Genomic DNA, 12,913 nt, shown 5'->3' with positions numbered 1-12,913 from the left:
AGTTTGATCGAAGTGTGCACATCCATGAAAACAACCCTTTCTGGAGCTCCCAATGGCTATGTACAGGTGATCGCTTTTCTTTCCAAAGAAATATTCTGAGGCTTAGCAAGTGAATACCTTTTATATCACATCTTCTTGATTGATGCTGTAGTTCCAAGGTCTGAAAATAATGTGTTGGGTTAACACTTGATTTTCTTATTATAAAATATTAATGGCTGTTTGTTGATTATAACTGGCATTTCCTACAAGATAACTGTAAGAAAAACTGTGATAATATATACTTTTGAACCTTGAATTCTTTTCTCAAGATACATAAAAAGGCTTTATTTGCAGGGAAGCAGGAATTTAATCAAACGAGCCAAATCCCATGTCATCATCCGACTCCTCCTCCTCCTCCTCCTTCTCATCTTTCTTCTCCTCTGCTGCAGCAGGGGCAGAACCTGCAGCAGGTGCTGCAGAGCCAGGGGCAACAGAAACAACCACAGCCCCACCAGCAGGCACACTGGCCAGCTTGCCAACATCCTCGATGTTCTTTTCATTCAGCTCCCTGATGACCTTTTTGAGCCGGTCATTGTCGTCTTCGATGCCCAGGCTGTCTAGTATTTTCTTGATGTCTTTGGCGCTAGGAGAGGAGTTGCCCCAGAGGGCGGCAAGCAGGAAAGAGGTGACATAGCTTACGTCGGCTGCAGGGGACAGACCTCACACGTGCGACCTAGGCGACATCGGGCATCGAAAGGAAGATGCTGAAACTGAACCTTGAATTTTTATGGTCTTATCTCTTTTCAAACTTAATATAGAACTGAGGATACACCCTACTTATATTTCTCAGGGCTAAGATTACAGGATATACTCCTATAGTTAGTTTGATGCATACAAGACAAACACTCTGTTACAAATAACAATAGGTAACATATTACATCATTATGTTTTGGCCAAATAAAAAAATAAAATTTTGGAATGAAGAAATGATCCAGCACTTAAGAAAGCTTAGTGCTCCTGTGGAGGAGTCACATTTATTTACCTGTACCCAAGTTCAGCAACTCACAAGCCACTGTGACTATAGCCACACTGCATCTGACATCCTCTTCTGGCCTTTGTGAGAACTATATATACATTCATGAAAACATATACTTAAAAATAATAAATCTAGTCGGGCGTGTGGTGCACGCCTTTGATCCTAGCACTCAGGAGGCAGAGGCAGGTGGATTTCTGAGTTCAAGGCCAGCCTGGTCTACAAAGTGAGTTCCAGGACAGCCAGGGCTATACAGAGAAACCCTGTCTCGAAAAAAAAAAAAAAAAAAAAAAAAAAAAAATCTATTTTTTAATAAAAACAAGTAGAAAAAGTAAAATAAATGAGAATATAGCTAACATTTGCATGAAAGACAAGAACCATCCACTGTGAATTATAAGTGAATTATAAGACAGAAATGATATTTTTTCTAGTTAGCATTTCTGAAGAATTGATCATTTTTACTATGATTTGAAATAAATTATTAAATATCTCTAGAATATTTAGATTCACAAGTTATTCTAAACAGAGATATTCTATCTTGATTTCTTTTTATCTTTTGTGCTTATAGAAACAACATACAAAAATGATCTGAAACACAAAAGGCATGATTTTTATCCTAAATAATTATAATTTTATCTAGTAATTGCTAAGGTAATTCATATGAAACCCTTATATTCACAATTAAAGTTCTTCATTTCACAATATTTGTTGAAGATGTAATGAATTATTTAGAACATTTATAACCACAACAAAGTTGTATGTACAATACTCAAACTATCTTCTTATATAAGAAATCTTTTAATATGTTTTATAGAAAAATATATCAAAACTAACTCTGTGATGGAACTGAGGTTTAAGAGGAGATGACTGAACTGTATCATCTCCAGCAGGCAGACTATACAAAGTACTCCACCACACAAAATATTAACAAAACATAATTTTTTCAAAATTTATGAAATATTTTGAGAGTATTAAAATCTTTATCCATTAAAAAGAAAGGATTTAAAATAATTGAAATTATGCAAAGTATGATCTTTGATCACAATGTAACAAAACTCGAACACAATAACCTAGTTGTTGAACATTACTGGAAAACTTTGTAAGTTAATAATTTTAGTAATCGATAAGTCAAAGAAAATGCCTGAAAATACACATTAAAATATATAGAACTATATTATACAGATTTCAATACATGTCAGATCCACCCGAGGGAATGGAAAAAGGAATCTACACAGCTTTAAATATTTCTTCATAATAAATGTGAACAATCCAAATGATAACCCAGAGACCTCACCTGAAACAATTAGAATAGAAATAAAGGCCAATGAAAAAATAAAAGAGAAATAATACACTAAATAAATGAATACAATCTTATGCTATTCTGTTTATAAAATATTTTAAATAACAATAATAAATAAATCAAGGGAATAATATTTTTTTTCAAAACACTAAATGATAAATATAAGAATATTAAAGAAAGAAAAAAGATCAGCATATGAGGGAAACATATAACACCTATCTTTCTGGCCCTGAGTTACTTCACTCAGTCCTCAGTCCATTTTTTAGTCTCATTTATTTTTCTTTTAAATTGCATTCTTTCATTTTTAACAGATGAATATATATTTATAATATATTTGTAGCACATTTACATTATCAATTTATCTCTCAATGGACATGTAATTTGATCCCATTTGCTAGCTATTTTGAACACAGAAGAAATAACACATGCAATGTGTAGGTTTCTGTATGGTAGGATACAGATTTCTTTGGCTCTGCATCAGGAATGTTATAGCTGGGTCAGGTGGAATTTCTATTTTAACTTTTTGAGAATCTTCCATATTGACTTACATAATGGCTATAATAATTATGCTTATACAACAGTAAACGTGGCTTCTCTTTTGTCCATATCCATGTCAACATTTATCATTTGCTACAAGGCCCTTGGGTCATCTTTGAAAAGGAATTGTTAAGGCATGTAAGCACCAGATGGTGAGAAGGCCTTCTGCAAAATACTGCTACCCAGATTCGGCCATTGCAAAATTAATACTTCACATCCATGGAGACTTACAGAAGGCCTGCTCAAGACGTGGCACTTTGATATGCCATTATGAAAAGGAAAGACCCCCACTTACTATTGGGCTATTGGGAAATATTTAGTCACAGGGAAAGTAATTATCTTCAGTGTATTATCACAGGCACTAGCAAACCTCCCTAAATTCAGAGTCAATCAAAAAAAAATCTATTTTAATTGGTCAAAACTTAAAAAAAAAAAAGATGAAAATAGAAGGGGGACAGTTGTGAAGAATCAGTTCAATGAGACAGAGGGGGATAAGATAGTCTAAGGTAGCTATAACTGCAACACATTCTGTATAAATTTGAATATTTCATAAAATAATTAAGGATGTATGATAAGGAAAGCAAGGCAGGAAAAAGGAAGGAAGAAAGGAGGGAAGGATAAAAGGAGGAGAGAAAGAAAGGGCAGAAGGAAAGAATGAAGAAAGGATACAGATCATATGATGATAGTGATAGCAATACAAATCCATGAAAGTAGTAACGTTGAAACCAAAGGAGTATACATAGAAACACTTTCACATGCACATAATCAAGTCACATAAGTGTGCTTATATAACCAGTGAATGTTAAGGAAACTCATGGACTGTCACAATATTAATGCCCTTGAAATATAATACTACTTGTGTTGACTATACCTAGTTTCGTTCATTATATTTTTTACAGTTTCTTGTGCTTTGACAATGGCAGTAAACAGAGCATTGAAAGTGAAGGAAAGAAAAACAATTCTTTTCAGAGATGCTACTGGTGGAAAGGGAATGTAACTCATGCTATGCCACTTCTTGGCCTACAGTGTTCTTCCTTCATGACGGACAGAGCTGAAAACAAATGATAACAAAAAAAAAAAAAGATAATTATGACTAGACATTTGTCTGCATTAATGCAACTTGTAAGAATCTCTACAATTATCTGAAATGACAATCAAAATTATAAAAAATGTGATGGGTAGGGAAAGTGAGCCACACTGTGAGCACAGGAATAATTTGGGCTAGAAAATATTATTCCACATGCATAACCATGGAAAGCTGTGGTGTACCCATGAATATTGTATGCAAAGACAGTCCACAGGGTGATCTTTTCTCTATTGCTTTATTTTAAGATCTGAACACATTTTTATGTGTTTTTAAATATCAACATCAATGATTAAGTTTAAATTGGAAAGAGATAATCAAAGTCTCTACATCTGTATATATTTATCTATTGTAGCTACAAAAAAGATTCATTTTGTGAGCTGAAATCAAATATATTACTGAGATTGTGTTCATTCTAGATGCTGAATAAAAATATCCCTTGCCGTATCTAAGCATTCCAAGGAGACTTGTAGTCTCCGTCTGGCTATGATCACATCCCATGCTCTGCTTCTGTTTTCAAGATTTCTTTGACTCTAATATCATTTATTCTAAAGGAATTCTGTGATTTTATTGATACTATAAGGGTAAGCCATGTAGCTTCTCAGCTTGCCATTATTTATTCAGGTTTTTATGACACATAAATTTGCATAGGCACAAGATAATTAGGATTAAAACTGGGATATCTTTTAGGAGTACTATTCTATCTAGATCACAGATAAGATGATAATACATTTCTGTTCCCTACATAGTAATTCAAAATAACATCATTTCTGTGTCACCACTGTGAAATATATACATCATCTAAGTGCCCTCAGAAATTGGTAATATGAAATGTTCCATGTAGAAGATGTCTGTTGTAGATATATAGATCTAAAACAGAAAAAACCCACAAAAATCAAATAACAAAAACAAATAAACAACAACAACATGGTCCAATCATAACACCACAAAGTGAAGGGATAACTAGGCCTATGCTTATATTCTATAATGAATGGAAACTTCATGTTAAGAATTTTCTATTGTTATCCTTTGATAACATAATATATGAGCATGTAATCCAGCATGAATAGCATATGGAAATGCTATTGCAAATAGTAATAGTTCACATAGAATAATTTCACATTTCAAGTGCAATATGTTTAATAATTGAATAATGAAGTATTTTCAATATGAATGATGAATGTGATATCAGTAGTCATTAAAATTCAACCCTGTTAAATTATTTATAATTTGAATTGTAATTACTGAACTCAACTTTCACTTCAAGTGAACTACATCTTGGCTTCCTTTAAATGATAAATTGTTCTTCCATATTCCTCGGCATCCAACTTCTAAAATCAGCTGTGATTATCAGCAATCTTCTGGTCATGTTGCTAAAATTAATGATTTATGGTTTGGCTGTTTCATTCCATTCAAAATTTATAATATAGAGCAATGAAGCAAAAATAAGTCGCTGTTGTGCCATCTGTACTGTTGTGTAACAAATTTTTATAACTGGAGGCCCAGTCAACATGAAAACATGTCTGTCAGCCTTATATACCATCAGGCACATACCATACACTCCAGTAAAAACTTCTTTCAGGTGAAGATTTCACAATATCAGTTTCTTTTTTCCATTCTACTTTATGCCAGTGAATGTCCTCCAGGTAATTTTAGTTTTTAAGGTACAATAAAGACAACAGCAACAACATCTTGCTAGATTACTCGTGTTCTTGGTATTTCCAATAGACTCTAAGCTATAAGGAATCCTGCATCATTTCAATGTTTTAAACAGAAAAATAGAGCTAAAGTCACTTACAGCACTTTTAAATCAGATAACCCTTTATATGTAAAAACACTTTTTATAATATATACTTAAGAATTTAAGGCATATACAAACATCTGATTCAAAAGGTAATTGAGAAATTCATAAATTATTCCCCTTCAGCTTACTCTCCTCACTCTCCCTTTATGCAAGACTGTAATAATCTTAGTTATGAAATATTTTTATACTAGGACTCTCCCTATCAGACTAGAAAATAAGTATAGTTATCTAGGGAAGTACAAATGAATGACTATTTTCTTTTCTCAAAGCACATGGTTTATTGTTATGAAAGAGGAGATGGAAAGATTTTAAAAGTCAGAGGTGATGGAAGACTGCAAGCAGCAAGCGTTTTCCAGATGCATCATGGCAGTTTCATGGATGAATTCACATTCCATGCACCATACCTGCATGATCTTGACCAGGAATTGATAAGACACCATGCACAAGAACTGCAGAATCTTAACCCTTACAAGGTCTCAGTATAGAGTAGGGAGGAGAACATGAGCTTCGACCAGCATCTGCTCATGGCAATTGGCTACTTCATAAGAACATTTTTTTATTCCTCAAGTTAGTAGTGTATTATCAGTGAACAACTTAAGTAATTTTCAATAGAAGGCTCATTGCTCAGTATTTTAAAGAAATATTTAAATCTAACAGAAAACATGGTAGGGTATTCTCACCTTTGTAAGGAGGTAGAACTAAATTATGATTTATTAACAGAACACTCCTTCGCTGTTTTATTTTTATTTTTATTGCTTTATTTTTACCATTTTTCCTTCTCTTTGATTTTGTCTTTTGTCTTTTCTCCTCTCTTTATACCACTCTCCCCTTCCAAATCTTTTTCCTGTACTTTCTTCTGCTTTCTCCTATGTTTATTTTCTCTTTCATCCTTTCCCCTGCATTTCCTCTCCTTTTCTCAGCTCAAATATATAGTCTATTTCCCATAAATTAAGACATAGAAGACAAACCAAAGAAACAGTTCTGCTTAATTCTAGCTTAGGAAATTAGACAGTTTACTAAAATTAATTGTAGAAACTACTTACAGGACCATCGATAATGCAAATGCAGGTCTACTACCAAGACTGCATATATTATAAAATTGTATTTCTGTTACATGCAGAGACTTCTATGAAGCATTTTATCTTCTTAGAAATATTTATTTTTTTCATATCCTTCTCTGACAGATGTTCCCATCCTGTGAGTCATGACCCTTCTGGAAGTCTTACATATTAGATATCCTGCATATCAGATATTTACATTTCAATTCATATCACTAGAAAAAATACAGGCATAAATTATTTAAGTAATATTTTTATGCTTGCAACTCCTCACCACAACATGAACAACTTTATTAAAGGCTCATAGCATTAGCAAAGTTGTGAACCACTGTTCTACAGGGCATTGTGAACCATACATTTTAGAAGTTCCCAGGGCCAGTTAAATTTTTATTACTTCTTGAGTTTTATAAGCCTGACTTCTTCCTCCAGAAGGCCTTCATTATTATAGCTATAGGGTATTTTTTATCCTCTAATATCTCTAATTTAATTTAAACAGAAGTAAAATGATCTATACTTTTCAATAGGATATTTTCATAAGGTGTGTGACAATAATCAATTTCCTTAAGTTCATTAACTTAGTGGTGAGTGTCTATAGATAAATTTATATGTATACCAATCAATTGTTATATAAGCCTATCTGCTTATCATCTATAAAGATACTAAGTTGCCCTTAGAGTATTTAAAATAACCATCGTAATCATCTTTTGTTACAGAGACATATGCCTACACATATATAATAAATGTTAGACTTATGCACATCCTCAACAATAAAGAAAAAATTTCCATTACTGCATGTGCTTTTAAAAGAATGACTTGTGGATTTTGTCTATATCTTATTTTACAGTTTTTATATAACTTCCAAAAAAACAAGGGAAAATGAGTATTTGGAGAGTGGAAATTAGAAAAGCAGACCTCTGGAGAGATAGCTCTGCAGTTAAGAGCACTGGTTACCCTTCCACAGGTCCTGAGTTCAATTCACAGCCACTACGTGGTGGCTATTAAACATCTTTAATGGGATCTGAGGCCCTTTCTAAAGACAACAACAGTGTTCCTATATACATAAAATCAACGAGTCTTTAAAAAGATGATGTAATTATTTCTAAAAAGGACAAGAGAGACAAAGAAATAGAAAGAGAGAGAGAGAGAGAGAGAGAGAGAGAGAGAGAGAGAGAGAGANGAGAGAGAGAGAGAGAAAGAAAGAAAGAAAGAAAGAAAGAAAGAAAGAAAGAAAGAAAGAAAGAAAGAAAGAAAGAAAGAAAGAAAGAAAGAAGGTAGAAAACAGTTTCTTATTAGGCTGCCTCTTTTGTCCTACAAAATAGGGCACATTGGATTAACAATTTTTTTACACCTTCATTTCTTACTCTCTTTTCAAAATTGAATATGAGCCTCATAAAGAAGGGCCACCAACAAGGAGACTATGCCAGTTACCATACTTATTTTGAAGACACAAGACACAGATGTTAATCTATTTAAAAATATTTGCTTGATATAATTAGCAAAAGATCAGACAGCTTGTCCTTTGAGAGCAGTTAACAATTGAAGCTAATTGTATGGTTATACATGTTTGTTCCTGACACAATATGAGTCCTATATATCCTTACACAGTTGAAATACAAGAAGACCACCTTAAATCCAAATTTATAAAAAATAAGAGAAGCCTTTAAAGAGGAAATGAATAAATGTCTTTCAAAATACAAGAAAATACAATTAAACAGGTGAAGGAAATGAAGAAACCACTCCAAGAGCTAAGAATGAAAATAGAAGCAGTAAAGAAAACAAATACTGAGGCAATCCTGAAGATGGAAAACCTACAAAAGAGATCAGGAACTATAGATGCAAGTATCACCAACAGGATACAGGAGATGAAAGACAAAATCTAAAGCAAAATTGCTAGATCAGAATACAGAACATCCAAGAAATCTGGGACACTATGAAAAGACCAAACCTAAAAACAATAGGAAAAGAAGAGAATTCCCAGGTCAAAGGCCCAGAAAAAATGTATTCAAAAAACCATAGGAAAAATTCCCTAGCCCAAAGAAAGAGATAAAGAAACAAGCTAACAGCGCAGCTACTGTATGGTGGGAAAAACTTTGAAACACTGGGTGATTCAAAAAATGCTAGTGCCCAAGCCTACTTCTTCATTCAAAAATAATTTCATGTTTGTAACTGAGAACTAGAAGCACTATGAGTCTTCACTATTTTCTGATGCTTCAGAATAAACTGTATTTCTTCTGATAGTTTTAGCTTCCAGCATTGGATGTGCTAGTCAGCGTAGTGCTGGACTGCTCTCCCTGGTGGTGTGGGTGTAGGAGAGTTGCTCGTGTGGCCAGCTCACCTATCTCCAGGCAAAGATCCAAGGTTTAGAATTGGCCCACCTCAGCCTCTACCTGATCTTCTGAAGCATGTGAATGGAGTGGTCTTGCAGACCCAAAGCTGTAGGATCTCAAAGACATAGGAAAGAAAAACACAAGACATCCAAGAATATTCCCCATGAGGATATAGTATAGATAGTGAGATAGTGTAGTAGAAGCCAGAGGTTTGAAAATTGATGTGTGGACAAAAGGGTATACTGTGAGACATATTCTGAGATGCTACAGTTTTCATGACAAGTTTTGTTGTTGTTGTTGTTGTTGGTTTTTTTTTTTTTATTCTATCTTATTTTATTTTTTCTTAAGGGAGGCAGAGTTGCAAGGGCAGAGGGCAGAGGCGAAGGGAAGGGGAGATGATTAGGTACAGAGTGAAAGACTCACAAAGATTCACACACAAAAAAAAGAAGCTTAAAAAAAAATATGAAGCTGGGCAGTGGTGGCACACACCTTTAATCCCAGCACTTGCAAAGCAGAGGCAGGCAGATTTCTGAGTTCAAGGTCAGCCTGCTCTACAGAGTGAGTTCCAGGATAGCCAGGGCTATACAGAGAAATGCTTTCTTGAAACAAACAAAAAGTAAAAATTAAAATAAAATAAAATAAAAAAGTAAAGCGTGACTCTTCTAAAACAATAGAAACTACTACCACTATCCATGGTTGTTTCCCAAAATTCGTGGATTAAATTTTATTGGTGAGTCCAACACATATGTAGACAACAGGCATTAGGAGAATCAAGTTGGAGTTGATACAGCAGACGCCTTCCTGAGTAACAGCGCGCCTAGTCTTCTACTGTATATGTAAACTGCTAAGTAAGAAAAGCAGTCAATAATCCCACATACCCAGGTGTAAAATGGGTAAATTATGATATGGCCAACCATGCCACAGTGATTGTTTTATTGTGGAAAAAACTGTTTCATTGGACTTAAGGTCCCTCAGTAATAAGAATCCATACCTGGTAATGTAAACGTGATAAGATCTTCAGGTTTAAATGGCTTTGTGCATAGGTACTAATGGAAATTTCATGACTTTATAATTTTGTAAACAAATGGGTTATTCAAATAATGATTTGTGTAGGATAAAACATTTGTCTTTTGAATAATCACATCATTGCAGAATATGCCATTTTAGTTAATGCAACACACAAAACCCCATTTTTTAAATTATAGAAATTTATAAGCAGTAAAATAGAACAGGATTAAAATTGATATTACTAATATCATTATTTCCACAAAATTATAACATATGCTCTCATGGTTGCACATATCTAATAAGCAGAAGGAACATATATTTTCTTTCAGGTGTGCAGAGAACGATCACATGAAAGTCCTCTTGAATGCCTCTTATTTATTGTGTATTGATTAGACTCTTTTCTCTGTCTTCTTTTATTAGATTAATTATCAACCTTATGTAATGACTTAAGAGAAATTTCTCTACCATATAAAAAATTGTGCATATGAAAGATCTCCTGATGGTCTGAGTTTTAATGATGGTATTTCAATTAGCATAATTGTCTTACTGTAAGAAATGTCTTTACAGAAAACATAAATATTATGATTCCCAGCATGATGATGTCATAACACCTATAAATACCAGGGAAGAGAAATATATCCTCTTAAAATTAAGAGTTTAAAGTTCTCTTGTGGATATCTTCCAGTTGAAGATGGGTATGCATATTTCTTCTTTGACTGCATAAATTGGAAATCTAAGATTTCTGGAAGGTGTTAGAAAAACTCTTAGATATCTGAATTTCATGATTAGCAATCTGGCCTAATTTTTTGTGCCAAGTGACTATTAGAAAGTAGAAGTTATACTAAAAGATAACACCTCAATGCCATAATCTGAACTAGGGTTTACTAATTCCATATTTGAAAATAAAACAGAATATTTATATAAGACAATAATGACACAATAATGGGGTCTGAAGGAAGGGTTATAACATTGAATGTGATAATATTCCTCTGATTTAGAAGACATGGTATTCTTTGCCATAGGAGAATTGTTGAGGAAACAACTGTTTGGTGGATAATCTTTCTTCATATTTTCTAGTAGATGTGGATATTTTCTGAAATTTTTCTTAACATTAATATTTATGATAATTTTTGTTTTGCAATGTCATTATTAATCTGTCTAAATCTTTAAGTATTAAGTAAATCAATGTCATGGTTTCTTTCGTTATTTAGTACTTCACTCTAATTTGCATTATGAGTATATGGTGGTTATGTACAATCCGTGAGAAACTGTCTTCATGGTTACCTGCTCCAGTTCATGACTGATTCATAGATGTTGAGGTATTGCAATATGTGTTTATGTTAACAAATTGTATTGGCAGCTCTCTATAAAAGAACTGTTAGTCACAGATCAGTAGATTATCTTATGTTCCATTTAATGAAGCACTACTTCAGATTGTCATATTTTGAATATATAAGAAAGCTAATTCTAAACTTAGGGCCTTTATTTTTTGAGGAATATAATTAAAATATGGATTTTGCAAAACTGTAAGGTTTAGTGAAAGGTTAAATCTCTGCTTTGCTGGTTACATAAAAGTTTACACAATGACTGTGTGTTTGTCCATAAAATTATAAAATATGGCAATTAATGACTTTCTGATTGGACTTAGGGTTTGTCAATATAAAACACATATGGCTGACATTGTAAAACTTCCCAATGACTTGAGGTTGAGGATCTTACAGTCCCCAGGTATGATTCTATGACTGTTATTCTGCTAAATTCACACTGTATCAAACTTTCCCCTAAATTTGTATCTCTACCACCATAGATTAATGTAAATTTCAGATGCGATCAGATGTGGTATGTGCAGTGCATAGTGGTTAATGTAGGAACTCACAGCAGATAAAATGGAGAGATTACATCACCATTTACTGCTCAGTCACAAATGGAATGCCTATAATCTTCTTACCTGCTTTAAAAGCCTCAGGGGTCATGTAGGAAGACATAATGAGAAAACTGTGAGATCTAAGTGTTTGGGAGGTTCAGAACAGAATATTATCTTCTGAATATTACAAAACCAATGCACTCATAAATGTACAGCAACTATTGCTGCCCAGATGAGATCAAGAGAGTCATCACTCTAACAGAAGGTTGGGAGAACCATATGCTCAACCCACTCCCCAGTAGCCCGGTGTTGTTTGTTTTTGAGGAAGATGAAGTTAGTTTTCTACAGTTCCATGCTGCAATGGCTAGCCTCACAGTCATGAGTATTTGTACATCACAGATTGATTGTGATGGGTTATTGGGGTGGGTTGAAACAAAAGTCTGAAGAAGATATAAGTGAAAAGTAGGTATTAGAGGAAGAGTGGTGGGTAGACGTGATAAAATATGTAAACAGAGATTCTCCAAGTATTAAAACATAATGATAATTTTGAATAGGATTTGTTTTCAGTTTTATTTTCTTTTACAGTTGTAATAAGGCATCTATTTTAAAATATACAGATCTTACATATACCTGAAAAGAATCAGCTAGGAAAGTATATCTGCAAAGTCAGCAGTTCCTCTAATGTTTACATACACTATAGACAAGAGGAGGTTCCTCTTATTCACATATGGACCTGTCCCCAGGTTGCATTTCTAAGTTTAGGTGACTTAGGATATGCATCTGGAAGAAAATTGAAAGAATGTAGATTCATGTATGTGTGGAGTCACTAAGGTCAGAATTACCATACAATTATATGAGAGAAAATATCATACGTTAAGTAAATTTCAGTAAATGTATTTGCTGGGACATAATATAAAAT

The 12,913-nt window shown here is 33.5% G+C and overlaps 1 pseudogene; it reads right to left on the bottom strand.

Annotated features, from left to right (window-relative positions):
- Positions 1 to 345: 345 nt before the first annotated feature.
- On the bottom strand, positions 346 to 12,103 carry LOC110329431 (annotated as a pseudogene).
- Between the last annotated feature and the right edge of the window lie 810 nt (positions 12,104 to 12,913).

Source organism: Mus pahari, chromosome 12, assembly GCF_900095145.1.
Source record: "Mus pahari chromosome 12, PAHARI_EIJ_v1.1, whole genome shotgun sequence".
Taxonomy (NCBI): domain Eukaryota; kingdom Metazoa; phylum Chordata; class Mammalia; order Rodentia; family Muridae; genus Mus; species Mus pahari.
This window is presented reverse-complemented; position numbering and strand designations above follow the sequence as displayed.